We start from the raw sequence: 17,669 nt of genomic DNA on the forward strand, positions 1-17,669 counted from the left end.
CAGAAGATTCTTGTGGGGGAGGCTGTGTCACAAACCCGGCTTCATGGCTCCTCTTAACTATATGAAAGGGTGACATACTTGAGAGTAAGAAAATAATGAGCTTTTGTTATGTGGTGTCAGTGGCAGCGCTATCATAGCACATAGTTTAGATCTTAGTGGAAGTGCTTGATGAGAACTCCTTGAGTGATGGATCACAGAGTTTCAGCATTGGCTGGTGTCTGCTCGGGACGGCATAAGGTCAACAAACCATTCATTACCGATGTGGACCGTGCTGAGGGAGGATGTCATTTCTGTTGATGTTTTCAAATAAAGTTATTAGAAAATGCCAGCAGTGAAGAATGCACTGAATAATATTTTGGAAAGTAAGAACTCCTTAATACATTCCAGGAAGTCCCAGGTCACAAAATGTCAGGAGCATGACATGGGCATAGGAAAAATTTGGATTGTTGCTTGTGCGCCATTGAAGCTCATTCAGGTCTCAGCCACACTTGGCATCTGTGGAATGCCCAACTGGGTGCAGTGTGTGTTCACTTGCGTTATTTTTGGAGATAAGAGGCAGATTTTTATCTGCCACATTTTATGACTGAGGAAATGGAGAGTCTTAGAATTTGAGTGACTTGCCCCAAGCCATCAGGACAGTGTGCTCTCTCCTGGCACACGATGAAGGGCTCTTCCGGCAGCAATGTGCTGCCTGTGTTGGACGACTCACAAGTACCCGACTGCACGGCCGCCCTTCTAGCACTGCGGATGCAGCCCAGGCAGATCACGTGCGATCTGAGTGTTCTGTCTTTGCAAGGTCTGAGAGGGTCACAGTGAGTGGAAAACGGCCTGCGGATACAGCCACAGGCACATGCAGCGCTGAAGAAATGCACTGGTCTGCTCCAGCCATTAGAGAGCATCGGCACTCGCAATCTGTCTTCCAAATGAGTGGGAACCTTATTTCATGTGATTTCAGAAATAATACTGGTCTTAGTATTGGGCTTTGGAAGGGATTGTGGAATCAGTTTGCTTTTGCTTGGTATGGTGGAATAAAGTGAACCCAGCTCGCTCTCTCTTTCTGCCTGCATGTGAAAGTTTTGAACACCACTGCTGACCAATGACAACAGCCTGGCTGAGACATAAGTGAAGAAATGGTACAAGAACCTCCCAGCATGTCTTCCTTGTTACTTTCTGAACTCACTCCAGCCTTCTTAAGTGCTTTACTTTGAAGATAACCTTGGGTTTTAAGTCAGGGAACTCTCACTACCTCCTGGCTCCATTGCACTAAGTGCAATGCTGTTACTTAACTGCTTTCTTCATGTGCAGCCCTGATTTTCCACATTTACTCTCTGATCACATGTATAATTTCCTGTCTGTATGCTTATCTAGGTCCCCCACATAGGGAAATATTCCATGAGGTAGGGGACAGCCTTGTCTGGTTTTTTCTACCTCTGTATCTGTATGTAGTACTACACCCAACACATAGTAAAAATGTGGGAAAGTATTTGAATTGTTGAATTAATGAGTGAATTCTTCAATACCTTATCTGAAAACAAAGCTTCATTCTTATGCCAAAGGAGAAAAGGATCTATCCATTCTTTATTGATCTTTTAATTTTAGTGTTTTATAAGATATTGGCCCAATTCCACAGATGCTCATTGGAACCCAGCAATACCATGTGTGGGACTAAACACTGGAATCACAAAGACAGGACTGACATGGCATCTGTCATCATGGATCTGTATAAAGGAGTAACATGGAAGCAGACTAGACTATTCTCACACTACAGAGAGAAGTAATATTTCCATAAACTATAGTATTTAATTGATGCTTTATATTGAAAGGGGACTTTAAAAACATTAGGACTCATTTATCCTTGATGACAAAAGCATTTTGAAAATTAATTTTATCTCAAATAGTAGTTATGTGCATGATAAACATCGTGGCATCTAATGTTCCTTTTCAGTTATCTGGAGCAAATCATGGGGTCTGTCTAGTCACCACAAGTCCCCTCCATTATCTACAATGCCCTTGGATCAGATTGATCTGTGAATCATAAATAGTATTGTGTTCCATCTGATTCTCAGCAATGCATGGTGTCAGACTTTGAGCAAGACAGCGTCTTTGTACAATAATCAATAAGCTATGACTTTGGCGAGTGTTTATTTTCAAGGAGTTCTACATCAGAATTATTTCTACATCATTGGAAATTCACAAAATGTGTAGTGGGAGCTTTTCAGTAAGGCAGGGCATCAACCTACAATCCTACAAGGAAGTCCTCTGTAGATTTCTGAAGATCATGTTTGTAATAATCAATGATATAAACAATTCAACACCTTACTGTTAAATAAAGAAGGTAGAATCAAAAAAGACTAGAATGGAGGAGATCAACGTATTAGTAGTAATCACTTTTGGATAATATGATTAGAGATCATTTTTATGATTATTTTCACTTTTAAATATTTTCCAAGACTGACTTTTTTTTTTTTTTTTTTTTTTTTTTTTTTTTTTTTTTTACAGTCAGCATGTAAAGTCCTCAGCTTTCCCAGTGTCATTCAGTAAGCAAACAGCATAAAGTTACCCCATCAGCACGGTCAACCAAGGAGAATAAGTATCTGGCCATGTTGCTTTGACTCTCTTTTGTCATGTGACCCAAAGGAAGAATGTTTCAGATCTCTCAGCTTCCCACTTAGGAAAGTTTTCCTTGGGAAGTTCATGTAACAACAAAAATATCCTGATGGGAAAACATCCAGTGACCTGACTGTTTTGTCTACATAATGACAAATCTCCCCAATGTTTCTAAATACACTTGAACTCATTTTCTAACAGTGCGATGGTTCCTCCAAGAATGCAGTTTGGAAAGATAATCTAATTAAGAAATATACAGTAAGACCCTATCTCAAAATGCCAAAACACAAATGTAGATCTTACAGATTAAAAACACAAAGTTTCTAACTTACTCCCCCAAACCACCACAAAGATAGAATATTTCTACATGGATACTATCTATTTATTTAGTTGTTTGCTTGTTTACTTATTTATTTATTGTAGTGCTGGAGGTTGAACCCAGGCCTTTGCACATGCTAGGCAAGAGCTCTGTCCCGGAGTTACACTCCCGTCCTTACAGCTGTGTTTTAAGTAGCTCTGAATGTTACACATTTTTGAACCATTTCCCTGTGTAATGATCAATATAAAATACTAAGAAAATAAAGATTTTGTAAGCCTATGTATGTATGCACAATTTTATATGAACATACCCATGACATATTTACCATGGAATGTGGAAATATTTTTGATAGTCTGCTATTATATGTATCGCAGACTGTGAACAGAACCGGGCTTTTAATCTTCTGTGTGTATGTAAAGTAAGTATCATATTAGCTGCCCTGAACTCATTCGCAGGGACAGGTTGAGTACAGCTGTGTTGATCTAGAGCCGTCTCCTCCCTTCCTGTCCTTCTGAGGTGCCCTTCACCTCTCCCACCTCCTTCAGCTGGGCGCATACTTCTCGGATATGCAGCCATCTCTGCCTTGCGCCTGTACCAGCAGGGACAAGCGTTCTTTGGCTCAGCTCTGCATTCCTGCACTGGGCTTCACAGCCACGTTAAGCAAATTCAGAGCCATCCCTGCAGGGCTGAAGAGACAATGGCAGTGATGTGTCTGTAGGAACAAAAGAACATTTCTCAGATCACTTTCCATGTGGGTACCCTCTCAGCCATGGCATGAGTTAGGGTGAGTATAACCTTGGTCTTGTGAGCTGCACAAATGCTCCGCATTGTCCATCACTTTAGAAAAATATTAGTTGTGAACGTAAACCTTAAAATCATCCCATCGTCAGCCATGGACAGCCTTGTGACCGTATTCTACCATGAGTTACTTTGAATGTGACTGTCACTTGATCCTCATGGGAAACTTTAATGCCTACTCTCATGTTTATAGCACTGATGATGGAAATTCAACTGGCCTACAGCACTTAGAGGGTGGAGCCTTGTGAGAGTGATTAGATTAGGTCAGGTCTCTGGGATGGAGCTCCCTTCCTAACTTCTGTTGGCTTTATCAGGAGAGGCAGGGAGACCACACACAGAGGCACACACCCCGTTATGATATGATGCAGCCAAGGGTGGTGGTGCTGGCCAAAGCTTGTGCCATACTAATGGACTCTCTGCCCCCAAACAGGAAGCCAAGACCAGCCCCTTTCCTCATGAAGTAGCCTGCCTCAAGTGTTTTGTCAAAGTATTGAAAAGGAGCCTAAAACCTGACCTATCTAGTCATTCATTTTCCATCTTTTTGTTGTTGTTTTGAGGTAGGCTCTCACTCTAGCCCAGGCTGACCTGGAATTCACTATGGAGTCTCAGGGTGGCATTGGACTCACGGCGATCCTCCTACCTCTGCCTTCCGAGTGCTGGGGTTAAAGGCATGCGCCACCACGCTCGGCTTCCCATTTTCCATCTTTAAGTAGGATAAGCATAATGGACTCACCCCTCTTGTGGTATCTGACTCCCTGTTTTCCATCCTTAATGCATATCTCTCAACATACTAAGCAAATTTCTTCTTGGCACTGTCCAATTTTTGAGATTCTATTTACTTATTTCAAGTTTTGTTGGTCTTGGTTTCATTCTTTGATAGCCCCAGAAAGACAGAACAATAGTGTATTCCCTCTGCACCTGTGAGAGGCGCTGTCCTATCCGCATCTGAGGGCTTCCCAAGGCTGCTCGGTGCCTGCTCCCAGCCCGAGCGCCTGAATCTCAGAAGCTCAGCACAGCCACCTCTCCCTACAGGAACAGGACTCTCCTCCAGCACCTCCTGCTCTCTAGAGACACAGTGATCTCTTCCCCTGGCTGGCCTCTGTCTCCTAACTCCATTATGGCTGTTTGGCTCACCCATGAATCATAGTTCCAAGCTCTTCCTTGTTTTAATAACAATAATAATAATAAAATAGGAATAATAATAAGTTACTAGAATGCAAACAAAAATGCTGGATATTTAGTCTGCGCCAGGTTCTATGTTGAGCCATTCATCTGTTAGAGATGTGTCCAGAGACCTCAGCAACTAGCCCAGGGTTTAATACTACACCTGTTGCTGGCAGATGACAGTGGTAATTTGGCTTATGAAATAGTAGAAAAAGCAAGGCATAGCATGTCGATTTAACATAATTCCCCCTTTTCTCATTCCTTTTGATATTTGCTGTTTTGAAATGTAATTTATTCATCTCTCCAGCCCCCCACCAGTTTTTAATAGTGATTGTATCTGAAATAATATTATACTTGGGATGTATTTTATAGTTAATTTTGCCTGTCTCCTTGAAATTTTTAGGAGAGAGAGAGAGAACATATGGGTATGCCACAACATGGCTTCTTGCCACTGCAAATGAACTCCAGACACATGTGTCACTTTGTGCATCTGGCTTTGGATATTGGGGAATTGAACCTGGGTTAGTAGGTTTGGCAAGCAAGTGCCTTTAACCAATAAGCCCTCTCCCTAGCCCTTCTTGAATATGAATATTTTTATGATTATGGCTCACATCATACCTCTATTGTATGACAAGGACGTAGGCATTTATGCATCTGAACTTGTGAGAGTGGGAAGTGGGAAGTTACAGAGCCAAAATCACTTAAGTCAGTCCTGGCCGGAACAAGCACCAGAGGCCAGAGGGCTTAATTAGCAGTTGTAGGAACTCTGGGAAGATAGGAAAGATTGACTTGGATGTTTGGAGAAGACAACAGCCAGGGATTAAAACTCCTCTGACAAGGGCAGAACTTGGAGCTTTCTTAACAGAGTCCCACATACTCCGCCACAAGGAAATCAAGCCTTTCTGTAATGATCAGGAAAGTTTTCTCTTACAGGGAGAAATTTTTTTTTTTTTTTTCCAGGTAGGGTTTCACTCTAGTCTAGGCTGACCTGGAATTCAGTCTGTATTATCAGGGTGGCCTCAAACTCATGGCGATCCTCCTACCTCTACCTCCCAAGTGCTGGGATTAAAGGCTTGTGCCACCACGCCCGTTAAGGGAGAATTTTTTTACATTTTTTTTGTTTATTTTTATTTATCTGAGAGCAACAGACAGAGAGAGAGAGAAGGAGAAAGAGAGAGAGACAGAGAATGGGCGCGGGCGCACTAGGGCCTCCAGCCCATGCAAAGAACTCCAGACGCGTGCGCCCCTTGTGCTAACGTGGGTCCTGGGGAACCGAGCCTTAACCCAGGCTCCTTAGGTGCTTAACCATTAAGCCATCTCTCCAGCCCAAGAGAGAATTTTCTTAATGAACATTTTCTAATTCCTATTGATGTGTCACACTGCGAATTTATGTTATACCAACTGTATTAAATCTAAAGGTGTAAACTACCGTGGCTGAGTGTGAAGCGTCCTCGGGGTCTCCGGCAGTCTCCCTGGGGCAGGCTGGTAAGGTACCGGTGCCCATGTTTAAAGCGGCGCTTCTGTGCTGGCGCCTGTGCCGTGGCAGATGTGCAGGGGTGACTCTGCGCGCTTGGTCCCCACGGGCGCTGTCTGGGGAGGCTGCGAACGTCTAGGCGGTGGAGCCCTGCTGGAAGTGCGTCACCGAGGCTGATGCCTGAGTACAGGGCCTGCTGCCCGCTTTTTCCCTCTCGGCTTCCCGACGGGAAGCAGTGTGAGCAGCCAGCCTCCTGCCCTTGTTACGGCCGCGCCTTTCCCACCGGGAGGGGATATATTCCCTGGAGTCCCACTGTAGTAAGGAAACAGCATCAGGTGGCTGAGATGAGCCTCCAGACCAGGCACAGTTACAGGAGGAAGGGTTTATGTGAAGCTTACAGATCCAGGGGAGGTTCCACGATGGCAGAAGAAGCTGGCGGGCTTTCAGGGATCCACACAGACAGACATGCCGCAGCCAGCACCATAAGCAAGCACGCTCCAGGAACCAGGCAGAGCTCAAGGACTCTGCGTATCTTTGGACTGGAATTCAGATCCTCCCCCATTAACACCTTAGTGCTGGACCCCAGGATCTGCACAGTGACATCTCCTCCAGCCAAGTAGCTGGGAATCCAAGAAGCTTTAGTAAAACTCTTGAATCTACTGAGGGACATCCATTCAAACTCTCACACCCACCATGAGGGGAGGTATCCCTTGGAACAGCGATCTGAAATAAACTCTTCCTTCCTTAGGGTTCTTCTCATCTGGTATTTATCTTGTCATAGCAATGAAGAAAATGTACAAGATAACTAACATTGCCCAAGAAGCTTCAACTGCTCATTAATAACTTAATTATTTTTCATCAGAGGCCTTTAAAACACTGATAATAAGAAACCTTCAGATAATGGGGAGAAGAATGATACAGCAATGTCTATATCCCACACAATTGGCATGCTGAAGCTGGCACCCAGAATGTGGTGGCATTTGAAGATGGAGCCTTTGGGGGCGATTCTGTCCAGATGGGGTCATGAAGGCAAAACCTTGAGATGGAATTGGTGTCTTGACAAAAAAAGATTGGAAAGCTAGTTTGCTCTTTTTACTAATATAAGACACTGACAGTCTCCAACTCGGGAACTGGACATTCCCAGTCACTCAGCCACTGGACATTCCCATCACCCAGCCACTGGACACTCCCATCACCCAACCACTGGACATTCTTTATCACCCAAACAAGGGCACTCCCATCACCCAACCCCTGGGCACTCAAAATCACTCAACCATTCAGTAGCTATATGTGGGACTTCCCTTGCTCCAGAACTGTGAAGAATCAGTGTCTGTTTTAATCACTTATCTATGGTATTTTATCATAGCATCCCATGGTGACTAAGATGCACATTGATGCATTGATTCTACTTTACATTCCAAATGTATGTTTTTCTCCAGCACACACATTAGTTATTGAAGACCTCACATTTCTTATTTAGAGGTGCTGGCAAACTTGTGATCATAACATGTATATAGTAGGCAATGTACGCATTGCAAGGACTCCACAGATGCCTAGGGCACTGGCACACAGCCTCAGGAGGTCACTCGCATCGTCCCAAAGTCTCCCCACAGCTTGAGGATTGCTCACGATCTGTCCAGATGGAGACAACCCAGAGAGGTTACATGTAGGCTTTCTACGGCAAGGCTGATCAGAAAAATTCCTGTTCTGTGAAGCAGATGATATCATCCCTCAAACTGAAAACATTGGTGAGATAAATGACATAGAGTAAAAATCTATTGTGATTAAAAAGTTTAGGCTGAGGCCAGGTGTAAACATTGTAGAACAAAGATGGTCTGCATGCTGTGTTCTTACTGAGCTTGGAACATCATTTACTCCATGATGGATGGTTGCCTGTTGGCCGAATGCCACAGCACAAGTCAGGTCAGCTCCGCACGGCTGAAGGAATGCAGGGCGTTCTCGGATGAGACAGCCGTGCAGGCAGCAGCCGACGCTGACAGCTTCCACAGCTTTCGTCAACTGCAGAATGGAACAAGGCTAATCTTACTTATGGCCATCCACGGCAGTGGATGCTGTGTTCCAGTTTAATACAGCAGAATCTATGAGGGGCGTATGAGGCTTATTTTCACCCGATCCTCTGCTGTGCCAAGGATCATACATGAAAGCAAACCAACTTCTTTAGCCTCAGAAACATCGTCATGGAGGAAGACCCTGGGCTTGCTCAGGAAAAGAGAGTGGGAGCCTGTGTTTTGTTGATCTTGGCCCTTGCTGCACCAAACAGAAACCTACTATATTTGGAAAAACTTAGCAGTGGAAGAGCTGGAAGAGACTGAAGCAAAGAGCAAGACGAGAAACGTATTCCTCATCCATCCTTGCGCATTGGGCCGCTGGAATGGACACCTCAGCCTGGCTAACTCAGAAACAGTAGAAAGTCATGACTCAGTTCTAGAGGCTGAAACGTCCAGGCTGCGCCCTGGGCTACAAGGATGGCACCTTCTCCTTGTGTCTTCTTGGTATGGGATAGGAGCAAGGCAGCTCTCTCTAAGAGGTAGTCAGCTAGGGATTGGCCCAAAGAAACACAGACGCCGCCTTGCCCACTCAGGCTGTAATTCTGGCCTGATTCGGTCTCATGCAAGGCGGAGGGGGGGGGAGTCGCAGCAACCTCCTACTTTCTCCTCAGCTCCGCAGTAGCTTTCTGCTTGGTCCTCAGCTTGGCCCGTGGGCTGCCCTTTCCTGAGTGGACTTGCCTCCTGGGCCTGCCAGCCAATCAGGTTCCTGCCTCTACATCTGAGCCTGGCCATGAGGCTCCTTCCAGCTGGATGCCTGGTTCTATCAAGGGATTCCTATCCTATCCCCAAGCCACGTGTGGGAGCCTCCTTCTCTAACTGCCTACCCCACCCCGCCTCCACCCTTCCTTCTCCAGATGCTTCTGAGACTTTAACCCTCGTGGGAGGGACATTCTCCCCTGGTCTTTTCCTCAGCAGTGCTGGGGTGGGGGAGGAATCTGTCTTTCCTGTGTCATTTTTTTCTCTGTTTTCACCCTAGCCTTAATGTGTTCTCATAAGTTAACCTTCTCTGTTTCCATGTTTTCCAATTCTTTGATACCTTGGACAAGGACTTGACATTTGGGGTTCAGCAAGCCCAGGGGCCTCTTGCATCCTCATGGAAGCTTCCTCTCTCCCGGAGCTCAGTCCCACATCACTCCTGTGGCGAAGAGTCAGAGTCCTTTATAAGAACACTGATGTCATTCATGAGGTTCCACCTTCTAATACCATCACCTTGGTCAGGGTGCAGCATAGGAGTTTGAGAGGACATGGGCACTGAGACTTCATCCCTGCGCGCTTCTTGCCAAACCATTACCGCACAATCTCAGCTGCCTCGGGGGACAGACAGTGCAAGCTACAGAACTGCTTCACTGTTTTCCCTCCTGGGGCAAGGTAGCGCCAGTGGATGGGGACAGCAGTGAAGACAGAGGCTGCCCTCCAGGGATCTCTCTCCCACACCACCTCCTCACCAGTGGTCATGCACATAGAGGAAAGAAGACAGACCCCATACCTTAACATAACAGAAGAATCAGAACGATCATCTGCTGTAGACGTGTAAGATGACTAAGGCATAGCAAAAAGAACTACGGGAAAGAAAGATTAGAAAAAATAGAAGTTTGAGAGAACTCGAGAGACTTCCACCATCATTAAAATTAAGCTAAAGGAATAACAGTGATCAAGTTAACATTTTCACATTTATGGGCTGATTACTATGATGGGCGTGATAAAGTATATTAACTCATTTAATCTTCATAAAATCCGGAGAATTTAAGTGTGTGTGTGTGTGTGTGCATCTTGTAGAGTCTGCACATGTGTGTACAGATGTGTATGCTGCTAGCGGCAGGTCGAGGGGCCCAAGGAGAACTCTGGTGCCCTTTTCTATCACTCCACTGCCTATTTCTCTTCAGACACGTTCTCTCTCAAGCCAGAGTTACCGTAAGTCTGAGCCCAGTGATCCTCTAGTTTCTGCCTCCGTTAGACTGGGGTTACAGATGTCATGGCCAGACCCAAGTTTTCTTTTCTTTTTTAAAAAAATACTTATTTTCAAGCAGAGAGTTAAAGAGAAGAGAGACAGACAGAGAGAATGGGTACACCAGGGCCTCCAGCTGCTGCAAACAAACTCCAGATACACGCCCCACTTTCTGCTTCTGGCTTTACATGGGTACTGAGGTACTAAACTCGGGTCATTAGGCTTTGGAGGCAAGCACCTTAACTGCTGAGCCATCTCTCCAGCCCCAGTTTTTCTTTCTTTTCTTTTTTGATTTTTAAAATACCACATTTTATTCAGATTTTATAAAGGAGTGCAGAAAGGAGAATGCTGAGAGGTAAAGGGAAACAAAATGGGGAGAAGAGAAGTACACCACGTGGAGCCCAAAAGCCCATGTGGGCCATGTATAGCTCAGAAGTCCATGTGACCAGATAGGGATCTGGGAGAAAAAGCGTGCAAAGAAAAAAGAAAGTTCAAGGAGCTCCTGCCATGTGGGGAGCTGGAGGAGATAAAGAACCCATGTGGTGAGTAAGGGATGGGGGGGCCTCCAGCTGGGCTTGAGCTAGTGTCTAGGCCAAGCCAGCTTAGGCCCAGACAAGGGAAAACCTCACCCTCAGCTGGAAGTTCCCAAGTGATTAAAAGAACCAGAGAGCCTGCCCTCCCCTGCAAAGGTATTTAAAACCTTAGGGTGGTGGTCTGTCTTTGGCCCAGGAGAACCAACCTGCTGGTTGGTCAGGACTAGGGGCTGTCTCAGGAAAAGATTGCTTTAACTTGAGCAAATACAATGTTCAAATCCTACGAAAGACCTCCCTCCTAGGAGGGATCCTGACTGTTTGTGGCAAAATAGTTCTTTGGAACTAGGCAAGAAATAAGAAAAACTTTCCTGTCCTTTTTATCTTCAGGGGTCCAGTCACCCTAACTACTCCCCCTTCATTCCCCATTCTCAGGAGATGGTGTCAGATCGTTAACTATTTCCTAATGAATGAGGCACAAAGTTGTGTCAGCTCAAGAGTCTCTCCCAGAGAGAGGAACTATTTTAAAGGAGCCCAGAAGTGTATTGATGGAGTTCAGGAAGATAGTCTTGGAAGAGAATGTTGGGGAGAAAGAATACAAGTAAGGAGTTAATGAGAAGTGAGCACCCAGCAAACTGGCCACCCCAGGGTTTTCCTTCTTGTGGACATCTAGGCCTCGGGGAACATTCAAGGGAATCCAGGTAGGTGGAGTTGGATTGTCTCGGGACCATCTGAACATGATCTAGCTAGGATTTTCTTCCAGACTGTTCATAAAATGGCACAGTAGTGTCTGATATAGTCTGGATCTGTTTCCATATGGCTTGTAAAACAGTTGAGATATTAACAGTTATCAGAAACATATATACAACATTTAACTTTGATATCATCTTTTGTAATAGTAGCCTTCCAGAGTGTACCTTTTTAAATGTGTCCTGGGGGATAGCCAGAGCCAAAGGTTGGTACCATAGAGCCACTGGGTGCCATTAAAGGCCATACAAATACATTTTTGGTCTCAGGCCTTATTTAAGGCCTTCCTGGCATAAGTTAGAAGAGATTCACCATTGTTCAATGTTGGACACAGACTGAATGTTAAAGATGCTTTTTAAGTGGAACTTAGATCAGAATGTTAAAGTATGTGGATGAAGGTGTGTGTACATAGAAAGGATCTAGGAGATCTAAAAAGACCAAATTTTGCCTGAAGTTAATTTCCTTTTATAAGGAGCAGAAAGCTAATTTTCAGGCTAACACGAAACACCATGCCTAAAATTAAAGATTTTCAACTGTTTACAGACTCTTAAGAATGCTCTAAAAGTTTCATATAGGGATGCAGACTTAATGTAAATTCAGCTTACATTAGACACAGGTGATGTCCTATGCTAGGTGGGTCACAAAGTCATAAGCACAGATGTAATTTATATTCTTTGGAGGTCTAACCAGGTTGGGCATAGACAAGACCCTATCACATTGTATAATTCAAATGGGTTAAAATAAATTTTATAGGCAAAACCACAACTTCACAGTAAGACAAGGAATGTCAGGATGCTTGCTTAGCTCTCTGCTCTGTCATTTCCCTTTGCTCTTTCTTACTGTTATATACTAGTTAAAGTCATGGCAAGCTAGACTCTGGAGAAAGGGATTGTTCCCCCCTTATTTCAGACCCCATGCAAATTTAAGCCATGTGTCCCCCAGACCTGTCTAAAGACAAAATGTCCTATTGTCTCTGATAAGGAAAAGGGAATGACAAACAGCATATAGCTTTGTTTCTCTTTATAGTTCCTCTCTTTTAAACAACTAAGGTCACATCTATTAGATGAAATTTCTCAGTAGACAAAAAGGTTAAATAGGTAAACTGAGTCAAGGCACATGGTCAAGTTACAAACTCCCTAATGCAAACATCAGACTTACTTAAAATGTATATCAGGGTATAAACAGATAAGATAAAAAAAGGCATCAAGTAAAGGATGGCTTAATGGTTAAGGTGCTTGCCTGGAAAGCCTAAAGACCTAGGTTTGATTCCCCAGCACCCATGTAAGCCAGCTGCACATGGTGATACACGTGTCTTAAGTTTGTTTGCAGCAGCTATAAATTCTGGCTCACTCTCTTTCATCTGTCTCTCTCTAATATCAACAAAAGGTAGGATCCCCATATTTAAGGTAATAAAATCAAAGATTACCTTTAAAATGATCGTTAGTCCATAGACCACTGAAACATTCACAAATGGGGGGGGGCACATCCCAAGCTCGCATAGTGTGAAGAAGGGAAGGCAGTCCCAGGAACCTCTCCCCAACAGGGCTATAGACAGGTATGAGTGCAGGAGCCATCACGCCGGCCACCAGGGGCTCTGCTGATTTGCTGTGACGTGAGACACATGCAGGGCTGCGGGAGGGCCGAGCTTCTCGGGCCTGGGAGTGGCCGGAGGGCGAGCGGAGCTCCGGCCTGGACCTTCCTTGCTCCAGAGGCACATAGACCCCACTACGTGTCCCCGCTTGGTTGGGGAGATAACAGAGAAATTTGGGGGAGGACTCGGGTAAAGTCCTAATTTCTTCTCCCAAATCTGGTCAGACGGATGCCCCCCTTCTTCAAGAAGATGCAAGGGCATAACCCGACTCTAGACTCTTCACCTTCCTCCACTTTGTTTCAGATGAGACAATCAGCTTCCAAGATAGCCCAGAAGTCTCTGCCAGCCTGGCTCCTTAACAACTGGGCTCACTGAGATCATACAGGGAGAACAGAGACTTCTCTCCAGAGACTTAAAGAGACAATTAAATTCTTCTTATAAATGCTTAACTCAGTCAACATCTGATCTTCATAAGAAATTTGAAAAATTAGTAACCAAATCAGATCAGAACTTTAAAATAGTTGCTCCAGGTGGCAACTTCTGTTTTATTATAATCAGGAAGCCAAGGTTGGAGGGAGGACTAGAGAGGGAGAAGATAAAAAGGGTAGATGTCACCAGGACACCACAAGACTAATGAAAGTTGCTCAGGGAAGGGCATTTCATTGGATAAAATCTAAAATATGTTTACCTGATGCCAAGGTTTCAACTGGAGAAACTGAGTCTGATGGTTAAGGTCTCACTCATTGACAGCTCACTGATGCTAATTTGTTATGGTTTAAGGGTTATAAAAACTGGCTTTAAGGGCTGGAGAGATGGCGTAGTGGTTAAGCACTTGCCTGTGAAGCCTAAGGACCCTGGTTCAAGGCTCGGTTCCCCAGGTCCCACGTTAGCCAGATGCACAAGGGGGCGCACGCATCTGGAGTTCGTTTGCAGAGGCTGGAAGCCCTGGCGCGCCCATTCTCTCTCTCTTCCTCTACCTGTCTTTCTCTCTGTGTCTGTCTCTCTCAAATAAATAAATAATTAAAAAAAAAACTGGCTATAAGACTCTCAATAAAGTAAATTAGGTTCCTCTGTCAAGGTTTTAACTATTGGAGAAACTGAGTCTTAAGATAAAGGTTCTTGTAAAAGTGTTTAATATCCAAAGATGAGGTACTCATACCTAAAGACATTGTGACTTTTAAAAATAGCTTTTGTTTTATTGATGCTAATTCTATTCAATGGTCATCACTAGGTTGAATCACTTTAAGGTTAAATTAAATCACCTAAGGTTTAATCACTTAAACCTTAAGTGATTTAATTACAGTAATGATAACTTTCATTTTCCTATTAGGTAAAATATGTTGGGATAGCTTGCCTAAGCTTTAAGCTTTTTAAGTCATGAGTAGAACATAAAATTGTCTTATGTTCATAAAAATTTCTATGGTACTAAGATCAATTACTATCAAGATTAAGCTAAACATATTGGTTGTCAAGTGGTATTTTTCAAAGTAGATTTGTCAAGGGTTGTATTAGAGCTTAGCTGTTTTGGCTCAACAATGACCACATTCTACTCTATTATATGTAAAGTAACTGTCTCATTTCTGGCATCTCAAGTCTGGTGCTTATAACAAAATTAACTCTTTAGACATATTTCCTACTTTAGGGTACAGTCTCCTGATCAAACACTGGTCTTCATCTGAGAAAAATAATTCGAAGCTTTGTGGTTCTGTTTCCAATATTCCCTGGGTACCACACAGGTATCTGAACCAGTCAAAGATGTTTGCAAACATAGGTCCTAAGACTTTATACTGTCTTACATGCCCTTTTCTGACAATTTTTAGGTTAAATTAATTGGTTTAGATTTGTATTGTTTTCAAGACAGATAACAGGTTCTGCCTGTATTTTTAACTATTAGATATTTAAAGGCTGTATGCCTACTTTCTATGCCTCAGATTGGCTTATGCTGCCATAGGACAACTAAATTTTAAAAGGTTGGACAAAATGACGTTAAGCTGTTGTGCCATTCTTAAACTAAATCTATTTCAGTAATCAAGTGTGCTCTATATGTGCATACATCCAGGCTGGTGTAACTTCCTTTCTAAGTATATTAATCACCTATGTAGAGACCAAAGACAATTGGAATCATCAGAGTAAGAAGGGCCAATATTTTGGCCTGGGCTCTCAGGTCATGAGGTGACTGGAGATGATGGGACACTTCTACACTGGCCCCTGGTGAGTCACTTGTCTTCCTGAGCAGGGAGGATACAGAGACCCAAAGAAAACAAAACAACAACAACAACAAAATATCAAGGTACAGTCTGAAACAGGAGACTCACAATTCAGGAGCAATCAGTCCTTCTGGCTTCCCAAAGAAGGGAAAACTACTTGGCCAGCATGGCCCTGACTCACCCTAACAGACAGAAATCACCAGTAAGCTATAGGGCTACACCTGGGTCCCTAAAGTCTCCTTTGGAGAGACATTAGTGACATCCTAAATTAATCCTTGATGAAATTTTGGCTATCTGCTTGGTCTTAAACACTCAGAGAGAAATGCATAGCCAAAGATAAAGGGACACCTCAAATAGAATGGCCTATTATGTAACAAACAAGGCCTTACGACATGTTCTCCCCAGCACTAATAGTTTTAATTCTATAATAAAGAAAAATAACCATAGATGTCAAAAGGATTATTTTCAAATCTGAAATAGATGACTCTGACCAAATTTCGCTTACTTCAACAGATTTCGCAGTTTTTCTTTTTAAGTGGGTTTTGGAGTGTCAAACTCAGTAAGAGGCCTTATGTATGATTAATTCTGCTTTTGTTGATGCACTCTTCCACATCTGTCGTATCTTTAATAACCAGTGTACTTTAAGAAAAGACATTATGACCGTTTAAGAGTTCATTCTACTGCAGTGCAAGGGTGGTTAGATAGTCTAACAATATATTAATTCACTATATTGACTAAGGAATACATGATCTTCTAAAATAGAATTGATAACATTAATATCCCAGTAAATTTTTTAAAATGTAAGATTAAGGAACTCCCTAACCTGATGGTAAAATTGTACTCAAACCATATGGCAAAAAAGAAAAATAAGGACTCAATAAAATAATAGAGACATTTCCTTTAATGTCAGTAATAGGATAAAGTCATTGTTCTGTTCTTTCTTAGCATGCCACTAGAAATGCTGTTCTGCACAGCAATAAAAGGACAATATATGAAGATTAGAAAGGAAGAAAGTGGTCACTGATAATATGCTTAGCTATATACAAATTCGAAGTGTATGCACTATTAGCAATAAGAGTCTTCAAGAAGCTTGCAGTACCCCAAACTAAACATTCAGAATCAATAGCATTTCTATGAAACAGCCACGTTGTTTCTTTACCAGCAATTAGCAATTAACCTGCATATTCTATGTAATATCATTCAACACCCCACAGGAAATTTAGATATAACTTTGATAAGCAAATTCTAAGCTTAAGCCAGAATATCAAAGAAAAAGACACAAAATTGTACAGAGGATTGTAGTTCAGCGTGGCTGCTCTGTCCGCCATTTGTCCCACTAGACATAGTTTTAGAATAAAGTGATGAAAATCAATTAATTCTATTGCCACACAGAGCAAGTCAAAACAGCAATGCAAAAGAGGAGGTTAATGGGACACAACAGTGAGCCTACACCTCTACCTGTGTGTGAGCGGGAGCTTGAAACACATTTACTGATGAGACTGCAAAAGGGCTAAAGAGACATTTAAACTACAAAACTTTTCTAATGGGAGGGTATGGGAGAATGTTTTCATAACCTCAAGAAGAAAGGAAAATTATACATTATGTGCATGTATGTATGTGTATATAGGTTATATTAATATTTATATTAGTTATTAAAATAATTTTTTTTAGGTAGGGTCTTACTGTAGCCCAGGATGACCTGGAACTCCGCAGTTTCAGCTGGCCTCAAACCTACTTCTGCCTCCTGGGATTAAAGGTGTGTGCTACCATGCCCGGCGAGAAAAGATATTTTTGACTAGGTACGAAAGACAATATTAGTGCTTGCTCCAGCAGCACAAGTGCACATTGGAATGGCACAGAGGAGATTAGCATGGCCCCTGCCCAAGGATGGCAGGCAAGTTCATGAAGAGTTCCATGTTTGGGATCACCGTGAGTTTGAGACTACCCTACGAATACAGAGTGAGTTCAGGGGAACCTGGGCTGCAGTGCGGATCTAGAAAGGACACGGGGCCTTAGAGATGGCTTAGCAGTTAAGGCACTTGCTTTCAAAGCCTAAGGACCTGGGTTCAATTCCTCAGTACCCATGTAAAGCCAGATGCGCAAAGTGGCACATGCATCTGGAGTTTGTTTGCACTGGCTAGAGGCCTTGGAATGCCTATTCTCTCTCTCTCTCTCTCTCTCAAATAAACAAATAAAACTACTTTTTAAAAAAACAGTG

General features: G+C 43.2%; 2 protein-coding genes and 1 non-coding gene across 3 annotated transcripts in view; 2 read left to right on the plus strand and 1 right to left on the minus strand.

Annotated features, from left to right (window-relative positions):
* Nucleotides 1–17,669, minus strand: part of Col4a3 (collagen type IV alpha 3 chain) — a 154,172-nt gene that overhangs the window by 132,309 nt on the left and 4,194 nt on the right. The gene's annotated exons all lie outside the window — the stretch shown is intronic.
* Col4a4 (collagen type IV alpha 4 chain) overlaps nucleotides 1–17,669 on the plus strand; it is a 162,523-nt gene that overhangs the window by 11,830 nt on the left and 133,024 nt on the right. The window lies entirely within an intron of this gene.
* Nucleotides 17,271–17,373, plus strand: LOC123460463. The gene has a single exon (XR_006637020.1). It is a non-coding gene; the product is annotated as a U6 spliceosomal RNA (small nuclear RNA).

This window comes from Jaculus jaculus, chromosome 4 (assembly GCF_020740685.1).
Source record: "Jaculus jaculus isolate mJacJac1 chromosome 4, mJacJac1.mat.Y.cur, whole genome shotgun sequence".
NCBI lineage: Eukaryota > Metazoa > Chordata > Mammalia > Rodentia > Dipodidae > Jaculus > Jaculus jaculus.